This window comes from Cyanistes caeruleus, chromosome 8 (genome assembly GCF_971803275.1).
Source record: "Cyanistes caeruleus chromosome 8, bCyaCae1.hap1.1, whole genome shotgun sequence".
NCBI classification, from domain to species: domain Eukaryota; kingdom Metazoa; phylum Chordata; class Aves; order Passeriformes; family Paridae; genus Cyanistes; species Cyanistes caeruleus.
Window position 1 is genome coordinate 6,936,519 of NC_141708.1, and position 12,136 is coordinate 6,948,654.

The window sequence follows — 12,136 nt, forward strand, 5'->3', positions numbered from 1 at the left end:
ACACAGAGGTGACCTCATCACTCTCCACAGCTCCCGGAAAGGTGGCTGTGGGCAGGTGGGGTCGGTCTCTTTCTCCAGGCAGCAGCTGACAGAATGAGAGGACACAGCCTCAAGCTGCACCATGGGAAATACAGGTTGGATATTAGGAAAAAGTTTTTTATGGAAAGGGTGATAAAGTACTGGAATGGTTTGGAATGATCTCCACCAGGGGGGTGGTGGAGTTGCCATCCCTGAATGTGTTTAAAAAAAGACTGTATGTGGCACTCAGTGCCATGGTCCAGTTGAGGTGTTAGGGCTGGGACTCAATGATCTTGAAGATCTCTCCTAATCCAGTGATTCTGTGATTCTGTGATTTTCTATGATAAAACACTCTGGTGCTCAGTGCATATTCTGAGGGCAATATTGAATTAAAAAGTACAAAATAAGGATCTAAGGAATAGGATATAAATAGAAAATTTTAAATCTCCAGCAGCAAGGTATTTTAAGGCCTTTGGGCACTACGTACATTGATCTAATTTTTTGGGATGTAAATTAGTAAATTACAGTGCAAAAAAAGTACATAAGAAATTATATTAATTTATACAAGCCATTAGTCACTATTAAATGGAAACAAATAACAAAAACCCCAGATGGTTCAGACTTTTGATTTGATATGGGGCCTGGTTGGTGTTTGTGGGTTTAATTGTCATTTTGCAGGTGCTGGTTCTGTTCCATCATGTTCCCTTCAACTTCAGCCTGGTACAGCAAGTTTCCATCTGGGCACTCTTATGTTTGTGCCACTGTAAATATGTTCTTACCTACATGTGGTGTGGCAACATCTGTAACACTTTCATAAAGTTTTGTGTTGTTTTGTGGTATCCTCTCCACTTGTGACCACAGTTTTGTGTTTCTGCCTCACTCATGTCATGTCTGGCAAGGAGGTTTCAGTTTGGAGCTGTGATTTAGAGATTTTTTCCTCAGAAGAACTCCTGGAAATGCTGACAGAAGGAGAAGCAGCACATGGGTAATTCCCAAAGTCTGCTTGGTGCCTCTTGCTGGTTTTGCCGCTCCCTGAGCAAGAGGATGCCTTGCACAGGGAATGCTCTTTTATCATATTTGCTGATAAGAGCAACAAGGTGACTGTAAACAGGAGGGCTCCTTTATTCTGCTCTTGAGTACTGTTGTTTCTTCAGGCAACTTGGGTTCTTCCTATGCTTTTAGAATACTATCAGAATTTTATGAATGTGTTGGCCACTACTGGAATTAAATCCAGTAGGTTGGGTTCAATGATACACTCCCTTCTTCCTCTGCTATTTTTGGAAGATCTTGCAAAACTCCTTTGAGAGAGGCCAGCTAATACAGAGTAGACTGATGAAAAGTATCTACTTTATAGCTTCTTTCTTTAAATAAAGTAATGAAAGAGCTACAGGATGACATCCAGTTATTTTGCAGGCCAGTTAAATCAGTATCACATTCAAAATTACTTTAGAGAAATTGAGCATCATCATTTTGATTTTAAGTCTTTTGGCTTTGAAGTTAAGAAACATAGCTTTTTAAAAAAAAAAATAAAGAAAACAATTTTGAGGAGCAGGGAAATCTTTTTAAAGGGCTTCCCTAAATGGGAGTTATGAGGCAGGGCTGCAAAGCATGAAGTCATTTAAGCCTAAGGAATGTGGGAGTGGGATGTTGCAACCAGCACAGCACTCAACATTACCACACCAATTAGACTTAATAAGTTTAACTGGAGTATTTCACAATGTGAGTCAAACCCAGCCTCTTTTTAAGTGAGCCGAAGTGATTGTCATTCTCCACAAGAAAGGGTACAAGGCTGCACTGCAATACTGATTTCAGGGTTATGTAGCTGTTCAAGGTGTAAATAGCTGAATCTGAGTTCATGCAAAAGTCTAAAAAAGCTCTCAGATTTCAGTGATATTTCAGTGATCTGCAACTGGACAGGCACTAAATGCTGAGGGTGAACAACTGGAGAGTGAAAAGCTTTAGGGCTGTTTGGTTTCTGTGTGGACTTCCTGCTTCTGAAAACCAGTTGGGTTGTTTCTGAACACATCACTTGTAGGTGATTGCAGCATGCAGGCCTTGATTTTTCAAGGAGCTGTGCCTGTTTTGGGATTATTCAACACTTTTATCTTATGAAAAGAAATGGCTATTTCATCATCCACCTGAAGTGCATTATAACAACAACGTGACATGCTATGGAGTTGCTAACCATGAAGTGTTTTGAGCAATGCTGGTATGTGCAAAGGAGGAAGTACTAATTATTCTGGGAATTTGCAATACTCATTATGCACAATGTATGTTTTAAGCAACTATCATCTGCTTTCTGTTGCTACCAGCTAGACTACAGTTTAATTTTGTTGAGATTAATGAAAAACACCTAATGATCAAAGCTAGAATTATTGACAGTTACCAGAGGTGAGAGTCAAATGATACCTGGGCTGTCAAATGGCAAGGGGAGCCTTGAACACTGATTTTGGATAAGATCATGCTGTTAGCCAGGTATTGGGAGGCAGGGCTTGGCAAAATCCTGGGGGCTACTGGTTGTACAAAAAGCAATCAGAGCCTGCATCAGAGGCAGTAAAAAGTAAGGGGTGTGCAGACATCTTGCACCACTGCCTCCAGATCTGAGCCTGAACAGCAGAGCCTGGCCCGTGAAGATGCAGCATTTGGACAAGAAACCAAAGGCCATCTTAATTTCTGGCACTTTCATAGGTTCTGAGAAAAATAGCTCTTTTATTCCCTGAAAAACTTCCTGCCAGCCTTGAAAACACCCATCAAAGCAATTGTTCTTCATGTACCTGCTGTTTTCTCTTTAATAATAATTCTCTATTTGCTTTAAAAGAGAAAATTTACCACATAGCATACGCTAATACTTTTTCTGTATTTAATTTGCAATTTATAATACAGAATTAAGGGAATATGGAAGATAAAGGCCTTTATAGTCTTTTTAGTATAACACTGCTTTAAAAATAATTGGAAGTGCATTCACTGGCATGAAATCTCAAATACAGTAAAAATGTCACTTCAGGATTCCTTGGTTTTGCCTTTAGAAATTTTCTCTGTTTATCCCAGAAAGATTTCATATTGAAGCTTTTCTCTTATCCTGCAGCAATACTCTACAGACAGCAGAAATTCAATAATCTAAATTATTGCTTCTTATGCACTGTGTACATGGATGCCTTTTAACTTGCTTGCTGCACTCTGTATATGTGACTCTGTATGATACACAAATAAGATAGTTCCTGGGCATATTTTTTAATGCCATTGAAATTAAATCATTCAAGTGATAGAAGAGAGAATTTTCTTCAGACAAGCACAGAATCCATAGAGAGAGAATGAGTTAGGCATGTGTTTTCAAGATTTGCACAATCCTCCTCTCCATTGTGTAAATGCTGATTACAGGGAGCTCTGGGTCTCAAAGAGAAGCAGTTCCAGCCCTCCCCATCTGCAAGGAGCACTTGTGATTGTCATTCACAAAGGCCAAAACGTTGTGGCATGTTTGGTATCTCATTATCAGATAAGCTGATTTCTTTCATTAATGATTAATTCCCCCTACACTATCCATAAAGAAAAAGTACAGCAATGAACAGCTTCAGGACAGTGAGCAGCAGGGGAGTGGCCATCTCAGTTACTGAACTGAGAGAGGGAACAAGCTCTGAGTTCTGTGTTTCTGTGCCATAAATGTTCATATCTCTCAAACTGATGCAATACATACATCTAGAGAATTGATAAGGAAAGATAACATATCTCAAAAAATGATTACTAAGTGAGAAGAATCAGGGTCTTATTTTATTAGAGGGCTCCCTGGACATCTGAAGTGTCCTTCCACAATCAGCCAGGTGGATGTGTAAGTACCAGAATTCCTGTCTACCCCTATTTTCAGTTGATTTGCAGAGACACTCTGGTCTGTAATTATGTCTGGTGATTCATCTACTCCATCAGCCCTAGGAAGAAACATTTTCTGGTTCTCAGGCTGGGGTCTGTGCCCTGACAATGCTCTCATTGTCCAAGGGTGAGACCCAACCTGCACCACCCCCCTTCACACTGCAGTCAGCTGGGAAATGGAGCTGTGTGGGGCACCACCCCTCCCCAGCCTTTAACCTAAACTAAAAAAACAGCCTGCATTGCATTGCTGAGCAGTTCATTACTGCCTTAAAATACCATAGCCTCTAAACAATGCATTAATTATCAGCTTGTCTCATTAGTTAATCCCATTAGACTGATAAATGCAGGAATTTTATCAGTAGACTTGAAAGTAAATTCCTAGGAACATCACTTTTCTGGTTGCATTTCCTGTTGTACAGTAGATCAAGAGATAACCTGAAAACACTCTTGCTTTGGTGTAGGACAAACTTGGTCTCATTTCTTGAGCTGAGATCAAGGGGCTTCTGATGATGTTTCAGGGTAGGATAAATGAAGTGTGTAAGATGGTAGCACAGAGAGTGTTCTACTTTTACAACCAATTTGCATTACTGGTGTTCCTGGACAGCCTTGCATGAGCTGGGAATGCAAGATGCCAGGCACTGCACAAGAATCATGTCACGATACTTGCAGCTAATCTTACATTATAGCAAGAACAACCAAGTGAGCAATTCTTCCCTCTGGAATTTACACTACCTCATAGATCCACACCTGAGACACAATGGCACTCCATGGGGCTCAGTCTGTGAGATGCTGTGACTGCCACAGCAGCATCATTTTACTAACCCTGGCATTGTCAGATCAATTCACCACCTGCCTAAAGGGAAAAGACATTAAAATCTATTTAAAATAAATCCTAAGTAATTTTTATTATCATATATTAATCTCAGAACATTATCTAAGGGTTTAAAGTACTGCAACACTCCATGACAGTTAAGAAATGATAAAAGATTATAACAGACATGTATTAATCAGAGAAAGAAACTCTCATGAATTGCACTTTATTATCTGGGTCTGGAAATGTGCTTGGAGTTTCCTATGAAGCTAATAAGTATAATTACAGCTGTAGGAACACCTGAACAGTGCAAGCATTTTATTACTCAGTAAAGGATCAACAACCACCTGTAGAAATTTTCTGCAGAAGAAAAAAATCTCTGAAGCAAATAGAGAGGGTCATCAGTTTTGCATGCACCTTTTAACTGCACATCAGAGTCATTTCCATTATCCTTACTGCCAGTTGCATCTCAGCAATACCCAGAGGCCAGAGGTACACAGAGACAAAAGGAGACAATCCTGATCAGACAACAGCTGAAATGAGCAGGAGGGCTGGAGGAAGCAGAGCCTGACAGTGATGAACCAAGCAAAGACTGAGACAGCTGACAGCAGTCATTGCTGCCTCCCCATAGCTGTCAGGAGTTAATGGGATTCTCTAGGTAAAACCATGCTGCAGCATCCCTTAGAAGGATTTAAAGGAAGCAGAGATGACAACTACTCTGATATTTTTGTCCTTTCATATTTACTGCTTCAAGACATTCCTTCTGTGAAATGTATTCTAGTTTATACCTCTGTTCTATATATGAAATGCTAGAGCTGGTTGAATTTTCTTATATACTAGATGAGCTGCATCTTCCTGCTCTCCGTGAGTGAATGAAAACACAATGACTTATTTCCTTGTGGAAATCACAGTGAGATACCACTTTTCCAGTGGTGAATCAGATACTGCTTGAAAACATCTTGGTGGCATTCAGTGGAGTTCACATTCTACTGAAGCACCTTGAATGAAATAAAATCTGGGAGTTTTGGGGAGTGGATGGCAGTATTTGCATGCAACCACATATCTACAATGTCAGCCCCATGTTGTTATTAGAGTTTAGGATATAAAGGTGTATCAGTGCATTTGAGATCTTAAAGTGAATCCACACAGTTGGCATATTCCACTATCTTCTGTCAGGTAGAGAGTTACCATGTATGTTATTTGAATCCTTGAATGCTGTAAAAAGTTCTATTTATGTACATTCAATTCCACAGGAATAAACCAGACATGGAGTAATAAGATATTTGAATATGTCTGATGTCCTATACTGTATTTGCTTGAATATCTTCTGAGAAGTGTAAAATTGACCATTTAGTTCAAATAATTGCATTGAAGATACAGTTGGAGACAACTGTGTTAAAAGGATTAAACAGTAATTTAAATTTGTTACTTTAAGTAGTCTAGTGGTTGAGGTACTTTCTTTGGAGACTTAAGGATGATCATGCACACTACACTTTAATATTATTATTATTTCTTGTGCTATTTTGTGGTATAAAATAGAAGACATATACACTGATTAAATGAGTGTTTTCATTGGTCATGGCATAGTTACAGCCAGGAGCCAGAGTTACAAGTCACATTTCTGAGTGTAACAGAGAGATGAATAACAGCTGATACTCCTAAATATCCTTCAGTGAAAGTCAAGTGGTTTGTTTTTTTATTAATGCCTTTTTAATTTTTAATGGCTAGTTACCTCAGGGAAGTGAGGAACAGAACTCTTTATTTAGTTTGCACAACTTTCTTGTGCACTTTGCACCACCCCAAGCCAATAATGCCAGCCTTGGTTTGTTTGTTCAGCTCTCCTGTGGTGGATGTACATCCTCCTCCTTAGCCACTCCTAGTCATTGAATTTGAGCTCAGGGTGCTCTCATCTCTCTCCTTCCTACACACCACCTGCAGAACATTCCTGAGCTCGGGTTCCTGCGTTGAGTATCACAACAATGCCTTCAGCTCTTCCCAGGGCAGCTGGAGCCTCACTGCAGGTGATCCTTGGACCTGCCTTCATCAGGCTTCTGCTCCTCCTCCTGGGGCTGAAATGGGATTTTTAGCTCTTCTGTGATGCTTTGTAATTTGTCTCTGCCATTTCTGTTCACTTCCAGGTCCCATAAATAAATATGAACGCTGCAGTGAGCTGTAATGGAGCATTTCAGCTGTGAAGTCTTGAGCCTCCAAGGGAAATGCTGCAAGGGGGTGCTGGAATTGAGCCATCATCACAGAGGTAAATTTGAGCCATTTTGGTGATCAAGTAGAGTTTCAAAAGATGTTGAAGTGTGTTCTTGTGAGCTTGGTGATTCTCTCTAGCAGACAAGTTGGAAAAACCTACTAACATGAGCACCTGAAAGATGGTGCTGAGGATATAGGTAAGGCAAACAGGGGAAAAAAACCCCTAGAATAAGTGATCAAAATAAGAAAACTCAGATTGAAAATGCCTTTCTGAAGGAGTGAAAAATGATTGAGGGTTTGGAAAAAATAACCATTGTTTTGGTCTCCTTTTTGTGTACTTGGAAGTATTAAGGAAGCAATAAGATACATGTGTTTGGTTACAGAGGTACAGGCATGAATATGAGATAAGGGGGGATTTTTTGAAAGTTCATTCTGAAAAATCTCTCCATTTCTTGGTATTTTCTACCCCATTCAGCTTAGTAACATTTCCTAGGTAAAGTATGTCTGGTTGTAGAAAGCAGCAGGTTTTTTTTAATGAGCATCACAACTATTACTGTTAATCCTTGACCACTTTTTCATGAGGAGCAAGTTCACACTACCACCTAGTGAAATTCCTGTTCCAATGCAACAGCATTATTCTGTCTGCTGTCTTTCTTATTTATAAACTCCCCTGAATAATTAATCTAGCTGAGGTATTTATTGACTGTACCATTAACTCTACATTAATGTAGAAACAGACACAGAACATGATGGGTTTTCTTCCTGTAAGTCCTCTGTAAATAGTACCCTGACTTCTATGCTTTATCTGCCTATTTTCTTTCATGTATATAGCAATTTTAAGATAGCAATCATTCTGTAGCACAATAGAACACGCCCACACTCCTGCTGAATTATGCAGCTGTGGGTTTATATGAATGAACAGTGGTTGCTTTGTACAAACACCCTGTTAATATTTGAAGTGTGATTTGGAAAAGGAGGGTAGATTGTCTTGATCTCATGTGTTGTGGTATGCAAACCCCCAGTAAATCTCTAAGTTCACAAGAATTAGCATCCTGGTTTTAACAAAGAACAATATGGATTACCCAGCTAATGTTGATAATTCCCAGTGTGTAGCTATTACTTTGGTGCTATTCTACTTCTTTCATGAAAAAATATTTATTTTTTTTTAAAGGTATGTCCAGTAGACATTCTCAAATGATATAGGAATTATTTAAATAAAATTCTTAAGGGCAAAATGTAAATTTGCTCCTTGCTATGGCTATGTAATAATAAAATAATAATAATAATAATAATAATATAAAAAGAATACACAAACCCACTGTCCATTTACAAGGGACTTTGGTGTTTGAGTTTTCTTCATATTGAAATCCTCATTTATCTCAAAGAATTACTTTATAGTCACAATTGGATATTATAATTTTTTTAGAAGAAGCTACACAGGTTGATATTTTTTATTTTTAATTCCTCAGCCTTACTTTAATGCTCTCTCAATAGCAAAAATATAGAGAGAATTAACTTAGTGTTAAGCAGAGCTTTCTGAAAAATGCTTTCTCTAATACTAGCTGTATTTGTCCTTGCTCAGAGATATAGAATATATACTTAATTTGTATAAAAAATTAAAACAAATCTGTTCATAGTAGTTCTGGTTGTGGACTAAACTCTGAGGCAGCAACTACATACACTTTAATTCAATAAGCAAGTATGTTTTTTCAGACCTCCTCTTTTTGGTGTCCTTTCCATTTGAAAGTCAGATCTGTAGAGAACAGAATCCTCAATCTCCCCATAAGCACAAAAATAGCTGAGAAAATTCACTGATTCGGAATTCCAGTGTGACTTTTGCAAAGGGATCTTGCCCACGTGTAAAGCTGAGTGTTCAAAGCTCAGGCTACAGGCTTAAAGGGACAAATTAGTGCTTGATGGATAATTCCTTGGGTTTTAGCAAGACTGGAAGAGGCTCAAATATGAGCAGAATGTAAATCGGTTTATTTAATAATTACAAGCAGTAGAATTGCAGGTACATCACTAGAAGCTGTATCTACCTTTTAGAAGCATTCAGAGTGAATGCTTCTAAAAGAAACATCAATGGTGGTGTCCCAGTTTTCCCACCCTACGCTCAGTGGCTCTTTCTATAACGCAATATCTCTGATTTTGCTTTCTCTAGCATGCTTCCATGGCAGGCAGGTGTGCCTATGGAATAACCATAGGAGCTTTAAAGGAGTGAAAGTTTGTGATTGATGGCCATAGAGCTCCAGGTGAATTTTCTTTGAGATGTTGGGCTGTGCTCCCAAATACATATTTCAAGTGGACTCCTCAGAGAGATTTGTATTACAGCTATTTAGAGGGATGTAAAAAGGGCAAACAGCTTCAGTATATTTTTCCTCTCTTGTCTTTGGAACAAATTGTGCTAATGCATAAATTTCACTGAATTCATTAATATGTAAGGAGGAAGTTTAGCATCTGCTTGGGTTGATTTTTTTTAAATTATCAAATCTGGATTTTTCACACCTGGAAGTCCATAAAGAAAATGCATTTGGCAGAGGCACTTCATGTATACCAACAGCTTTTGAAATGAATTTTGGAGTGCTGAGGAAACTGCAGAGGCATGAAAGCTGTGAATAACTTATGAACATTTAAAAAGGACTTGTAGCTAACCTAATGTGATCCAGCTAAAATAGTGGAGAAGGGCAAAGGATTTCAGTGACAAAGATTTAAACTATAGGAATACCATTAATAGGCTTGATTTAGGCCTTTGAGAGATTACAGATGCAATCACACTGTGCTGATACCATATGCTTTGACTTCTAGAGGACATTGAGCAAGCACGATGTGCTACTGTTCATTTAAAATAGTTGCCTTTGTAGCACCTACAGTCTGAAAGTGATGGGTTAGAAAAATAAAGCCAGTGAGAAATAATCCTCCAGTGAGGCTGTTTAAAACTGTCCTCTAAAGATGAGTGCTCAAAGGAAAGTGATGCTAGTTTTTTGCATAACCCGATTTTGATATAAAATCACCACAGATAAAATATGCAGATGACACAGACTGACAGCATGACAGATATTGATACTGAAGTTGCACTGAGTAACAGGGATAGTTTGGTAAACAGAATGAACCTATGCAATTAGCTCTGTTTTAATATATTCACATACCGAGTTGTATGTCTGAAAAGAAATCAAATTTGTAACTATGGAGGGGAGGATGGTATACTTAAAAACAACAACTTTGAAAAGTGCTTATAAATCAAGAAGAACTGAGTCAACACACACTTCTAATGTGATGTGTGAGGTGAACAGGATTAATATGAATTTGTAAATCTATTCAGGAAGGAGTGTAGGAGTAGGGAGGCATTTTTTTGTTTATATAAACACTGATGAAGCCAGTACTAGGATATTGCTTACAAGTCAGGTGTTGAGTGTTTCTGACAGTGGATGAAATTGAGAAGGTGTAAAAAGAAAGCCACAAAGATTATCTGAAATGCTGGGGGAAAAAAAGTCTTACTGTGAAGGACAGAACGAATGCAATTTGTTAAGCATATCAGAAAGGACTCTGAAAGGTAAGTCTTGATTGTAGCACAGAAGTACTAACACGTGAAAAATATATTAAAAGGCTTTTTTACCTCAAAGAAGAAAATATAAGGAAAAACAAGTGTGAGAAGCTACTGCAAACACATTCAAACTCTCAGTTAAATGAAGATCAAGATGCCAATTAGTCAGCAGAACAGATCTGATATATCTCCACTCTTGGAATCTTCAACATGAAGTTGTTTCTTTCCAAAGGATGGAGGGTTGCCTCACTAGGTTGTTGGTCTTGGACTCAGAGTATGATGCCTCCTCCCTGTACACAATATAACTCAGTATGCTCCCATCCTGCATGGTATTTATTTTTGGACAGAAACAGAATGGCCTTAGAAGCAATAAACACAAATATTTTAATGGTAATGTGTCCAACATCATTATGTAAAAAACTGAAGGAAAAGGAAGCATAGAGCAGTAGCAAAAATTTTTTGATTATGATTATAAAATAAAAATTGTCATACAAGAGGGAACTTTTTTTATTAACATGATAAACCCACTAGATGGCACTGAAACATCCCTTTACAATTCTTCTCACTTTGACCAATAGCCTCATTATCCAAACATTTTAATCAAAGCTAAAGGGAATTTATGAACTACAGTATGAAGAATCTAAGAGACATAAAATTCTGATATTACGTAAGAGGTGTTTTCTTTCTTTCTCTTTACTGTACATAATATACTGTTCACTGGTTATTTTATGATTATCTACATTATCTTTATGCACTTAAATACTTGGAGGCTTTAAGGGAACTTAATCAGTACGAAACTGTATTGAATCCTCCTTAGAACATGGACTTCTGGCTAGGCATCATTGTCTCCCTGCTAGAGTAAATTTAATTGAATTAACAGCAATTCTCTATTTGAAGATGTAATAGAGGCTATGGGTTCCTCTCTCACTAGGACATGGCATCAAAACTGCCTTGAATTCTATTAATAGACAAAAACAGGAATTACTGTTCCAGTAAGACACAAGAAATATGTTGTGTATTTATGAAGAAACTTTTCTGGAATTTCATCTATAAATTATGTTCAGGGAAAATTGATTACTTTGAAGCTGTTTCTTCCAAACAAATAGATGTTGCCTTTAAATACTCAAGGCATTAAGTGGGAAGAAAGGAATCAGCCCCTCCATTTCACATTTTCCCAGAAACTTTTAAGATCCTCAGCTATTCAGTGTGACCAGCTTTTGGGAATGATCACAGGAATGGTGAAACTGATAAAATAGGGGAATTAATGTATAGGTCTGGTTGAAGAAATTTAGAGGCTATACGGCATAGTGCAACACATCTGGTGTTTTAAAATTCAAAGTGTTAGAGTATTGTGCTCTCTGTTGAAATTTTAGTCAAAAATTAAAAGAAATACAAACCTGCTGATGGCAGTGTCATGCTGAAAATGCATTCAAACCCTACACATATCAGCAGGGTGACTCGAGGTGACTGTAAATGTCTGGATGTGCCTTGAGTTTGGTCCTTCAGATAATGGAAGCTGGCATGTCCCCTCCTTGGAACCCAAAGTCTGCAAGTGTTTTTTACAGTTTGGGCTTTAGGAGCTTTTCTTGTGAGCCAGGTGAAAACTGTCCTTCTGCAGAAGAAGGTATTAGTAAATATAATTGTTTTTCAGCCCAGAATACAGATGCTTTGCTGCACAAAGGGCTACTAAAAGCAGCCTGTTG

At 38.1% G+C, this 12,136-nt stretch overlaps 1 long non-coding RNA gene across 2 annotated transcripts in view; it reads left to right on the forward strand.

Moving 5' to 3' along the window:
- The first annotated feature begins 1,789 nt into the window (after nucleotides 1-1,789).
- The window catches only part of LOC147651854 (uncharacterized), a 36,615-nt gene continuing 26,268 nt past the window's right edge, over nucleotides 1,790-12,136 (forward strand). The window contains exons 1-2 of one of the 2 annotated variants that reach the window (XR_015290116.1): nucleotides 1,790-2,227; nucleotides 6,829-6,947. This is a non-coding gene — a long non-coding RNA (uncharacterized LOC147651854). Of the gene's footprint in view, nucleotides 2,228-6,526; nucleotides 6,712-6,828; nucleotides 6,948-12,136 lie in introns of those variants that run through there. The other variant, XR_015290115.1, reaches the window with a different exon arrangement.